Below are 12,694 nucleotides of genomic sequence, written 5' to 3'. Positions count from 1 at the left end.
ACCAAAGGCTGTCTTTGTTCCCTCAAGGAGTCTGCTAAGATCACTGTGCCGTCCTCCAGCTCCCAGCACACGAATAAACAGAATCTGGGAGCTGGTACCTGGCTTGTGTGGGAGGGTTCCACAGTTGGGAAAACCAGGACTGCTTGTCCTGCCTATATCACAGGTTTTTGTGGTCTTCACTCTTGCTTGGGAGTTCTGATTGGAACCCCAGGGAGCTGCTGGGTACAGCGTTGGACTTACCTTGAGGCTCGGGTAAGGAAACCCATGTGAGCATGCTTCCTGTGTCCGAAAGAACCTGCTCAGCTCTTCAGCAGTTCTGGAAACTCTGATGAGCTGGCTACTCTTTGGTCTAATGAGCTCCAGTCAGCTCACACTGCCCCAGCAGGTGGGAGTTCAACAACGTTCACTCAGCTGGCTCCCTAGGACAGAGTTGAGAGGGACAGCAAACCAAAATGCTTCTGGATCATTGTGGTCCCTTTCCTTTTAACAGGAAGAAAACTTCCAATTCACAAGAAAACCCAAGTTCCATCAGTGCACAATGATTGGACAAAGGCAGTTGTCTTTCTTCTGCAGTCAAGGAAGATTCTCCGATGGTGTAGTGCAGGAAGTGTCATAGTGTTCATGTAACAAATAGTTCTCATCGATCGATCTAGGTTAATCTTGGTCAAATTTCTGGGAAATGGACAGCTTCTCTAATCACAGAATATGCAAAGTGGAAGGGGATTTTGTTAGCAATAGACACAATCCCTTCATTGTACGTTCAAAGAAACAAGCTTAGAGAAAGAGCAACACTATGCCTATCTCATAGCCAGTTACTGGCACAGGCATGGTAAGAATCTGGCTCTCCCAGCTCATTGAATATTTTAGAGCACTTGAACCTTCCCATCTATTTGTTACAGCTTTGAAATGGAGCATATACTAATTCCATCAACATGGCAAAATATTTGGAGCTCTATTTCCACCAGCAGGTGGGAACTAAAATTAGTCCTGCTGCCCTGTAGCTTGGGCCAGTTCCTGAGCACGGGCCTGCCTGTCAAGCTGCAGCTTCCCTTCAACTTCCCACCATCCATTCATCACCAATTATTTCTTTTTAAAGAACATTTTTAAATAATTTATTTGTTTAAATCAAGATCAAATACAAATTCATTAATTGCAATTAGTCAATACATTTCTCAAGCCTTTTAAATCTATAAGGTCCTCCTTTTCCTCTTTCTCTTTCTCTCCGTTTTAGCTCTTGCATTTGTCTTGTCCAATTTCCTGCAGTCTGAATTTTACTAATTGTAACATACTTTTATGTTCCCCAGATTTCCTATCAATTGGAAGTTAGAAAGAGAAGCTTGATCAGCTTCAGGTTCGATTATTATAGCCAAATTACTTCATAGGTGGTGGTGTGTAGGTTGTCAGGAAGCACACATTGGTTGTCACTCTTATGATGTTAATGCAATTGATGATCAATGCCTAGACCCATTGATTTATGAAGGGATGCAAAATGTTGGCATCCCAATCCTGTCAGATAATAAATGCAGAAAGAGCATTTATTAACTGGAATGTTTATTATAAACTGAATATTCCCCTCATAATATATTTTGCCCCCCTCTGGGTATGGTTTATGTAGGAAAAGAAGATAAATGCTTGGTTCTTTTCGCTTCTTTTAACCCCTTTTCAAATGAGTACCAATGAGTTCTTTGAAGGACACCAATGAGTTCGTTAATTTTCTGTTCTTGTTTTGTTCTTTAAGCAACATTGTGATGCTATTTATTGTACTATATTTTAACGAATTTTTTTTGCAGAGTTCAGCTTTTCATTGAACATATTACAAAAGAGGCTTAGTCAAAAAGACCGAAGCTCATGTCATCATTGGACTCCTCAGATTCTTCTTTGTTTGATTCCGCTTTCTTCTCCTCAGCTGGGGCAGCAGTGGTGGAGGGGCCAGAACCTCCTCCTCGGGCAGCAGCAGCTACTGGGGTAGGTCAACCAGTCTCTACATTGCAGATGCAGCTCCCAGTGTTGACATTGGCCAGAGCCTTTGCAAACAAACCTGGCCAGAAAGGTTCAACATTTACACCAGCTGCTTTAATGAGGGCATTGATTTTATCCCCCGTGACCGTCACCTCATCATTTTGCAGGATGAAGGCTGAGTAGGTGCAGGCGAGATGTCAGACAGAGGCCATGGAGCAGACAAATGCTGGGCGAGCACCGCCAGATACAGTGCTGGTTATGGATGAAATGAGGGCCTCACCCTAACATGGCCTGAGCTACCTCTGAAGGACTGAGCACCTTACTGGAAGCTGAAGAAAAGGGCTAAACAAATAATTCTTGACCTCCTATTGTGTGTCAGGCATTGTTCTAGGCACTTGGGGCCACAATCATAAACAAAACAGACAAGAGCCCCTCCCTTCCAGAGTTTACAATCCAGGGCTCCCTGCACTATGCACTCTCCTACACTGCTGCTTAAACAAGGGCTATTGCACCAGATGCTAATATATGCAGAGCTTTGTAAATAAGCTGAGAATTCCATTGTCTTGGGGTTATCCTCAGGCCCTTCTCACCACACTCCCTTGTCACCTTTTGTAACATCCTCTCTTTCTGCTATTCAGCAGAAAGCCTGGAGAGTCATGTTATGCAGATTTTATGGAGGAAATTATTAAACAACATGAATCTACACAGTGTAATTTCCTCCCCATTCTGGGCCTCCCAGGAATAGACTCTGTCACCAATTTCTTTCCCACTCAAGCGGTTAGAAGGTTGGGCTTTTTCTAGAATGTTGCGCCCTGGACTTTCATGACCAGTCCCCACCCCACAGTCTGCACCCCTTCCAGTGTAGATGGGGCCCTGCTGTGCATCTGTGGGGGAGCAGTTCTGCTGAGGAGCAAAAATCCAAGCTGTAGGTAAGAGACCCTCAGCCACCCAAAAGCCATTGGCTAACTTGCTGCTCATTAAACATTTAGGAGAGAAGCTGTTCCTCTCTCTAGTATGCCTGGCTTGGGTTCCAACCTTAGCTGAAATGAAATAGGTTGAAGAGGTTGTTGACTGCAGTGAGCAGATAATCTTTTAATTATTTCTTTTCGGTCCCATGTATGCTTAGAACTTCACTGCAAGGTCAAAACAACAGATCACACAAAAGTTGGCTAAACATGTAAGAGATGGAAAATGTTGATGGTGGCAACTAAATATAGACACACATATGGGTGGATTCCGGAAACTGCAAAGCAGTGAACCTGACACTGTGCTCCAGCAATAGCCCGGACCACATTAACAAACAGGTGACTTTTGCATATTTAGAAAAGAATGTGGAGCCCACACTATTGGACTTGAAAAGGTTAAAGAAGAAACCTCTGAGCAGCTCCAGTCAAGGAGAGGTTTTTTGTTTTTGTTTTTTTTTTTTTTTTTTGATGATGGGAAGCAAGAAAGGCCATAATGTTCTTGTTTCTATAATAACACCTGAAGGAGATTTTAAATACAGGACAACATGAAGATAATAGCAAGTAGTGAGAATGACTGAACCTATAGCATGTATTAGATTTTGCAATGGTATATTTAAATAAAAATACGAACGACAACCTAGAATAGCTTATAGTGAGTTGTTGTTACTGACCTCTAATTTCATCCTCACTTACAAAACAGTTAAGCCTTTTCTCCAGATTTCCTGATTCAATAAGTAACCTACTTTACACCTGCCTGTTCTAAGTTGTGCTGATCTTCTGTGTGTTCTAAATTGTGTTGTCTTAGATGATAGTCTTGTCAATAAAATGGTGACATGTGGGCTGGATGATAACATTTAAGGAAGTTTGCACCTCGTAGACTAACTCTATCTAGGGCATTGTATTAATGGTGGCTCCAGAACTCCAGTTCTGTGCTGATGAACATTCTTTATTAAAGGAAGATACAAGTAAAGAGAGTCCCTGGACCAAATTTGTTCATGATCCCAAGCCAAGAGGGCAGGCTTGTCCAATTCTATACATGTAAGTACACACAAACTCCTACCCTAAATCCTAAGACATTGGGGTATCAAGAGCTGGAAGAATCGACCTGCTAAATTTCCTGCTCTAAAGGGGAGTTCCTCCTGATTGAAGATCCCTCACTCCTATCTGCTTGATCTCTCCTCCAAAGAAAGAGCACACACTTCTATATCCCCTCTGTTCTTCCTCTAATAAAGCCCTGAGGAAAAAAAAAAAAAACAATAGGGAGTAGGTATTCATTTCATTCACAGATCCTGGGAAAATGAAATTCTTCATAGATATAATTTCATGTTAAAGCTGTACATACCATACTTTAGGTCTGAAGGAAGTTGGTGTAACAAAATACAATTTGAACACAAATCTTGCCATTCTTACTCGAATTATTTGTTCAATAACAAGGTGTTGCCTTCAGGAAATGTTTTAGCTCAATCCTGTCATTGACAGATCTATTACTGGATTTGTAAACAAAGGAGGACAAGGGAACTGTGAATGCAAAATGATGGCTTCTCTAAAAAGGCTTCAACCTCAGGAACCTTCCAGCCCAAATGCTCTACATTTATACAATTTAGATATTATACCTCTCCTTTGTTTTAGAAGCTACTTCAATGACATTGATAAATCTCCTTGATGCTTTGGCCTACTCGGCACTTTTCAAAGAACATTCAGGCAAGTCATTCACTTTACTTTTGCAAACTAGTCCATGAACAATGCCCAATCAAACCAAAGAGTATTGTCCAGGGCTTGATTGCAATCTCTTGCTAAAAAAGCAGCAGCAAACTTTCTGAATATATTGAATGGGACTCATCCATTTTTAATAAGTCCTTGGATTGAATACACAGGAACACTCACATTCTTCCTCCTCCCTCCTCTCTGAAACTCCTTATTGAACAGGTGGTTATATTTTTATTCCTGTATCTTATCAGCACCTTATTTGCCATGGAATGAAGGCGGCGTTTGTTCAAACAAAAGTTGTGCCTTAAGATAGATACTCTGCCCAGAAAATATCTTCTAAGTCAAGAAGACAAGATTGGCCTCAACTCAAATTCTAGCTTACAATTGGGAAGGATAAACCCAGCATATTCTGTTCTAAAAGCAAAAAGTCTAATAAACTGGTAAACACAAATCTTTATCTTTTTTTCAAAATCTCAGCAAAAAAAAAAAAAAAATCGAAGCACATGTACTGTGCCTGTACCTGATATTTTTTTACCCTTTCCTTTTACTCTTTATTTCTCAAAACTTTCACCCACAAATATGACTAATTTCTCCTAGATTTAAAAATGAATGGCTTAGACGGGGTAAACTTGTTGGATTTTGTTAATCAATGTCACCATAAAATTAATTAATTAATTAAAAAATGAATGGCTAATTATATGAGGACTTCAACAAAGCATATATAAACCAGAAAAAATCTCAAATGGTCTCTATTTAGTTTATTACTTAGATTACTTTGGTGACTTCATGCTAGAGAAGGCGAATCCACAATATATAGAGAGATATTTTACACACACATATTTGCAGAAAGAAATCTTCCTAAAAGGTAGATGAAGCATCTCTCACCCTATTTTTCCTCTCTATGGTCACATGCAGTGTAGACTATATTCAGATCTTTGGTCCTCTCTTAATAAAGTGTTCTCCAGGAACCAATTTGGGTGGGCTTCACAGGAGAGTCCATTGAAAAATTCATGACAGTGATTAAAATTCCCCCACCATCATTCACTGATGAGGAGTGGGACTTTTCGGTTGTTTAATGGATATCAGAGAACATGGCCAAAGAACGGTTCCCTAGAAAACTGTGGATAAAACATTTATAAGATTCGAGTGAGAAAATCAAATACAGTTGTCAAGAAACAAAAACGAGAGCATGAGTCCTCAGCCAGAACAAAATGGAATTTGAAGCAATAACATTAAAAAAGACCCATTCAGTTTTACGCGCATTTAAGACCCTCAAATGGTCATAAACTAAATGGTCTCCAATCTCAGATCCTCTTTGGCTAAACAACTATACTGTACAACTTCAGACTCAGAACCACAGACTGCAGAGAGGCAAACAGGCTGCAGGGCATTTTGATGGGAACTGGAAAGCCACATCAAGGGCACCCCATATTTTTACATGAATCAAAGTGCTAGGATCGAACTACGGTTTTGGAAATGAATTCAGAGACTTACTTAGCTCACTGCTGGATGTCCAGCAGGTACCCACCTGCAAATTCATCAGAATTTCTACATGTCAATGATTCTGCGTTCATCGCATTCCAGTAAGCATTTGAGACAAATAACCATTTAAAATCTTATAGGTAATTTTGCCAGTAATTTCATTCTTCCCAAGAGATAGCCAAATGTGGCCAAACATATTGGAAAATCTCATGGTAAATTTATTTTCTTCATTGTATCTAAAGCCTTTTAAATTGATCATAATAAAAAATGATGCTAACAATAGGGCTACTCTTTTTAAAAATTTTAATTGAAGTATAGTTGGCACACAATATTATATTAGTTTCAGGTATACAAATTATACAATATTATATTAGTTTCGGGTATACAAAACAGTAATTTGACATTTATATGCCTTACAATGTGATCACCATGTTAAGCCTAGTAACCATATGTCACCGTGCAGTTACAATATTATTGACTATTGACATGTTTTCTGTGCTGTACACTACATCCCCATGACTTATGTACTTTATAACTGGAAGTTTGTATCTCAATAAGGGTTACCCTTAAGGCCTTGGCCACTCACCCCCAACTGGGCAGAACTAATGTAATCTATTGAGTTGTCTTCAAATCACTGAAATTTAGGGCAGGTAGAAACTTTAGATATCATATTCAAATACCCAAGCATTACCTAAATATAACAGTCCTTCTGATCCAAATGACGTTTCCAGAGTGGGTTGTTGGTGGTAGGAGTCCCACCACTCCTTTCAACCTTTCTGAGCCCTACTTCCACACCCATAGAACCAGCACATACGAAAACTCCAATTAAGCGCTGTGTTGACCAGTTGTACCCAATATACAGTGGTGAGTATTGTTTCTTTTAAAAAATGGTAAGATAAAAAAGTAGGTCACTTAGGCTAGCAGAGGGTATTGTGGCTTATTTGGCATACAAATGAAATGAACTTTCTGTTTATAAGTAGCAACACTTGGACAGATCACTTCCTGACTTATTCTATACCATACTTGAAAATAAACACTACGGGGTAAAGATGAGACTAGGGTCTATAGAGAGAAAAGAAAAGAAATGCATAATTTAAATAATAACCCTCCTTTGCTTAAAAAAAAAAAACACATTCTTATCTGATTGACATATCTTTCTGTGGGAGAAGAGTTTTAAAAAATGAGCGAATAAATGCATCAAGAAATGCACAAATGAATTGATTATATTTGTAAAAGACCCCCATTGCACTATAGCGAGTTTCTAAAGAATAATGTGAAAAACCTTACTCGGTATCATTTGTTTGGCAGTTGTGTTACCTTCTACTGTTATCATTTTCAATACATCTTAAGTCTTCCAATAGCATGTAAGACGCAGCTTTATCACTCCCACATGCCTACATGATGCCTGGCATATAGTTGGGGCTCAAAGTAATTTTTGCAGCTGCTGAATAACTTGCCCCCAGCAAGCTCAGGGCTCTGACACGAACTGACTGACAATACAGAACTTGAGCTTCCTGCTGCTCATATAGCAGCCCCCAATTCTTTTCCTGTTCTCCATCATTTCTTTTCCTGCAATTTGACAATGCCACATCCTTGGTGCTCTTCAAGGAGACCCTTCAGAACAGAGGCTCAAACAGGCCTTGTCCTTAGTGGAGATCCAAACCTACAGCAGGCTGAGACTTTGGAGCCAGAAATGCATTTGTGGGCATCACGCAATCCATTTTAGAGTCGGCAAAAGCCCAAACGCCACCTGTTTTCAATATGAGTGTCTCCATTACCAAACACACATTTTTACTTAGGCCTCAAATTAGGTCGAATGCTGAACCAGTCTCCAAGTCCCCACCAGCCCAGCTCTCCATAGAGCAGGGCTCCGCCTGTATAATCAGCTTGCCTGGGCCATGGTGGTCTGGCTGGCATCCACTCACGGTGCCCTCAACCCCAAGGGCTCACTCAGCTTATCTGCTATCCACGTAGCCACCAGACAAGTCTTGCCATGTCACCAGGCAGGCTCCTGCTTGTTATTAAAACAGTGAATAGCATGAGCCATGACTTCCCTCAGGGGAACAGCCAAAAGTATAGACTGAATGGAAACCATCTTCCTTTTGGCCAGTCATGACAAGGTTCTGGAGACCATTTTGGTGGCACATTCTCTTGAGGATGTGAAACAGTGCAGTGGCTAGTGTTTTTCAGAGCTAATGAGGGATTTGGGAAACTTGGAAGCAGTCTTCCGTGCCCTGCCCTTCCTCTCCACTCTTGCCTCAAATCCCTAAATGACAATGTCATTGCTTTGGCTGAAAGCTTTTCTCCCTGTCAAAAAAATGCAGATGTCCCAGGAGGGAAAGCACACAGTAAGCATCTGGGTCTTGCAGGGTGAGTGATAGGAAGAGGCCAAGGGGGCCTAGAACAAACCTGGCTTTTCTAATTTTTTTCCCAGAGTTTTAGAAGTTGTCAGTAGGAGATCACACAGATTGTGGCTCTAATTGGTCTAAGCATGCCAATGGTGACTGCTGAAGAAGTGTGTCATGGGTGACATGATGACAGAGCCCAACCTTTGATGAAGCTGGATAAGAGCTAATGAGGCTTACTACCAACCTGATAGGATTTCCCGATGCAGCCTAGCATCAGCCACTATGTGTTCATAAGTCACGTAATTGATGACTTTTAACAAAGGAGCAGAACTTGCATTTTCAAAGAGTACTGGCTCCTTCCAAGTAGTCAGGCTCCTTAGGAGGCCATCAACTAGCTCCAGCCATATTATCACACTCATGTGACTTGAAGCACTGTTCACACAACCTACCTTCAGAACCCATTTCTGAGCCATGTGAGAAATCCCTCTCCTTTCATGGTCACATAGCATTTCTGAGCAAAATTACTCACCTTGAGGCTGAGGGAAACACATGAGAACTTGGCATCATGTCACCTACATTGCATGCAAAAGGATCTGGTTGATGACAGAACCCTTTGGCCAGTGCTTCAGATATAACCTTTACTAACTTCTAGGTATTTACAAAAATTACGTTCATCATCAGAAGCAGGAGCTATGCCCCATGTGGCAGTGACTCCAAGTGTGCTGCAGGCTGAGAAAGCATTCCCCACTGAGCTGCAGGAGCAGTGGCTAACCTCTTGAGGGAACAACCTAAACAGACACCATTTGAAAAATGAGGATAAGCCTGTTAAAGAAGAAGAAAGGCCAAGTGTGACTATTGGGAAGTGGGAGCAATTTTCTGAAGGTGATTCCATAGGCTATGTCGAGCTCTTGGCAACTATTAGAGAAGTATGAGTCTGCATTAACCATATTTCTACAAAGCCAAAACCAAATCCAAAGCCCATGCTTAAACATTGGGTGCCAAACCCAAAGGAGGGAGATTGAGGGGTGAGTAGGGCTGCTGCAAGGATAGTGGCTTCAGAGTTTGTGGTGGAGGAAGGGAAGGTGAATCAGGAAAGTGATGAAAAGAAGGAGTGACATTGTACATGGAATCAACCTTGAAATAACAAGTAATATCATGTCTCCAACAATGCAGAAAATGCTCTGACAATGCAGGCATACTTATGAACACTCTTCTCAGCTGGTAATAATAAAAAAAAAAATCTTTCCATAGTGTCAGACTGAGATTTGAAAACAGCTGATTACTATCTTTGATTCTGGTGAACCTGGGCAACTCTCTTTGGTCTGGTCAGGCAGTGGTGCTCCATGTAGTTAGAGAAGAATTAAGTCACCGGGATGCACATGTCCCCTTGATCTCTATCCTAGGTTCTTTCTGGGATGCTACTCCAAACCACCCACTGCAGCACAGTCAATGCTACCAAGCATCTAAACTGCTTTTGCCAAGGTGGAAATCGTTAGTACTCCCCATGCATCTGGATTCATGTGAATGCACCAAATATACCACCCTACTCTGACTCCCACAGAGACAACCAGGAATTCAGCTAGGCTTCTCCAATCTAACTGGAGAAGGAGCAATGTGGGACCCACATACAATGACTACTTTCAAAGCTAATACCACAAGGCATTTCCTTAAAACATTTTCTCCCAAAATGTTAGTTATTAGGTTATACTATGGTCTGATCTCTTGCTAAAACTGAAAACTTTCGAACCAAAAATGGGTTTGAATTGTGAAAAATATTTAAAGATCTTAACACGGACAAGCCAGAATTTCCCAGAGTTATTTGGTTGTTTATTTTTTAAGTATCCCTTGGTAACACATACAAATCTACAAGGAAATTTTAGTTAGAAACATCTGAAAATTTCCATTTCCAGTGGAAACACGGACAGCAACTTCAAAGGCTCTGCCACCTAATCACTGAGAAAACAGTGCATGTGTGCACTTTGGAGTTGGCAGAGAACTCTTTCTAATATTTAGAGCTGCCTAGAGATAGAAAACCATCATAAGGAGTGAGATCCCTGTCACTGGAGCTGTTCAAGCAGTGGTTAGGCAACCACTTGGCAGGACTATTTTAGAGGACAATCAACTATCAAGGGTTCAAGATTGAACTGGAAAAATTTTAAGGGACCATGGAATTGAGTTGAGCTGGTATATGCTTAGAAGGTAATGGATTGATTTCTGTGTAGCTTTATATTCTGGAATCCCTGAAGCTCATGTTTTCTATCCCTGCTAAAGTTGCTGATGGCTAATGCACTGATATAGTGCTCCACTTCTCCATCCAAGATGTAGCAAAGTGTCCCATACTCCTACTAGTGTTACCCTCTGGTAGTAAAAAGATGTAGCCAACCCAGTTGTTTGCCTACCCAATAGCCATTCTCCCTTTCTTCTTGTCAGTCATCCCCTAATTTGTCCAGTGTCCATCCTCCTCTCTGAAGCCATGTCTTTCAGATAGGACTAGCCTCAGACAAAGGCATGAATCTTGGTTAGCTTTTATACTCAACAGCTTAGGGCGTGTGAACCGATTCTACACAATGAGAGGTGAAGGGATGTTTGCTGGAAAAGAATCTGTTCTAGGAAAGATTTCTTAGCTCTTCAAAAGAGATTTGAAGGAAAAAATAATCTCTTATTCCTACCAACAGAAAGTGGTGCGTGAAGATGTATTGTTACAGCCATCTTTTTTTTTTTTCAGCTTTATTGAAGTTTTACAGCCATCTTTCAACCACGAGGAAGCTATCCAACATGCTGAAGTTGGCAAAGTTGAAAAACAAAAAGAATCTTGATCCTTGATAATAACATTTGAGAATAACTATCTCTGGAGTTTCCCTACATCATGCTTTCTTGTTATACGAGATGATAAATCCATTATTGTTTAAATAATTTTGAGTTGAATTTTTCCTTACTTCAGCCAAAAACATCTTAACTAATACCATAGTCTTTGACGGACTCTTGTCCTCTCAACATGTTACAGAGATTTGGTGAAAACTCTCTTTTCATGCATGCGGTCTGGGCCAGAAAATTATAGGAAAAACATACAAGGAGAGTACTCAGAACCACCTTCTACCTCTAACACTGGTCTGTAAGCATCCCCATATCTGTATCCTTCCTCAAGCTTCCCTTGTTGTGTGATCATGCTCAGGTAGCTCATTGATCCCTTATAAAACGAGACCCCTAGTGGGCCCACTTCACTGACTATCCACTTGCCTGGCCTTTTCTGGAGTCTGGGATATGATGGACAGAGCTGGGGCTCCATTTTAGGAATACTAGAGCCTAACTTGTCAGTGTGGCAAGATGACTGCAGTCTAAAGCAATTTGTCTGATTCTTTTCTCCCCAGGATTTCTCTGGAGGTACCTCTAACTGACTGCCCAAAAGGGCTGCACATCCTGTTTCAAAGATCGGGCTCAAAAATCCTTTGTTTAGGCCAACGATTCTCAAAGTGTGGTCTCCAAACCTGCAGCAATCAGCAGCACCTGAGAACTTGGTAGAAATGCAATTTCTCAGGCCCACACCAGGTCAACTGAATCAGAAATTTTGAGGGTGGGGCCTGGCCATTCTGTGGCCTATCAATCCCTCCAGGGGATTCTGACACATGTCAAATTGGAGAATCTTGGCTACTGCCATGACTGGTAACTGGGTGTGAGGGAGCTTCCCAGGGCTCTAACTTAATTATTTTATACTGCAAGGACCCCATCTCACTCTGTAATTATACTTTTATTCCTGTGACTATTTGATTGTCTATCTCCCTCACTAATGGTGAGCTCCACCAGAGTGGACACCAAGTCTATTTTGCTTTGTTGTTGTATCCCCCAGTGCTTAGCACAATGCCTGGCATGTAGCATACCCTCAACATTTGTGGAATGGGTGAAGGTCTCTTACAGGCTGCTTAAATACTGAATGGCATATTTTGCTCCCTACAAAACTCAGCAAATTCTTAAGGTAATTATTTAAAATGTTAAAATTGTACATATTTTCTCTCTAAGCTGAATACAACTGACAAATTGATTTTCATGTTTTCCCAACTCGAAGTCAGCAATGAAGAGGACTTCAAATTAGCCCAGAATGTGACTTCTACTCAGGAAGCTATCATGCTAAAGAGCCGTGGGTGTTGGCTACTGCTCATTACAAGTTATGTTTTGAAGTACACTTTCTTTTATTCATTTTTGCCAGAGCCTTGATTCTGCAGAACACTAAATACCCCA

General features: G+C 41.0%; 1 pseudogene; it reads right to left on the bottom strand.

Annotated features, from left to right (window-relative positions):
* Window positions 1-1,778: 1,778 nt before the first annotated feature.
* LOC105308101 lies at window positions 1,779-2,171 on the bottom strand (annotated as a pseudogene).
* Window positions 2,172-12,694: the final 10,523 nt, after the last annotated feature.

This window comes from Pteropus vampyrus, unplaced genomic scaffold, assembly GCF_000151845.1.
Source record: "Pteropus vampyrus isolate Shadow unplaced genomic scaffold, Pvam_2.0 Scaffold548, whole genome shotgun sequence".
NCBI lineage: Eukaryota > Metazoa > Chordata > Mammalia > Chiroptera > Pteropodidae > Pteropus > Pteropus vampyrus.
The sequence above is the reverse complement of the archived record's forward strand: the minus strand, read 5'-3'. Positions and strand labels throughout refer to the sequence as shown.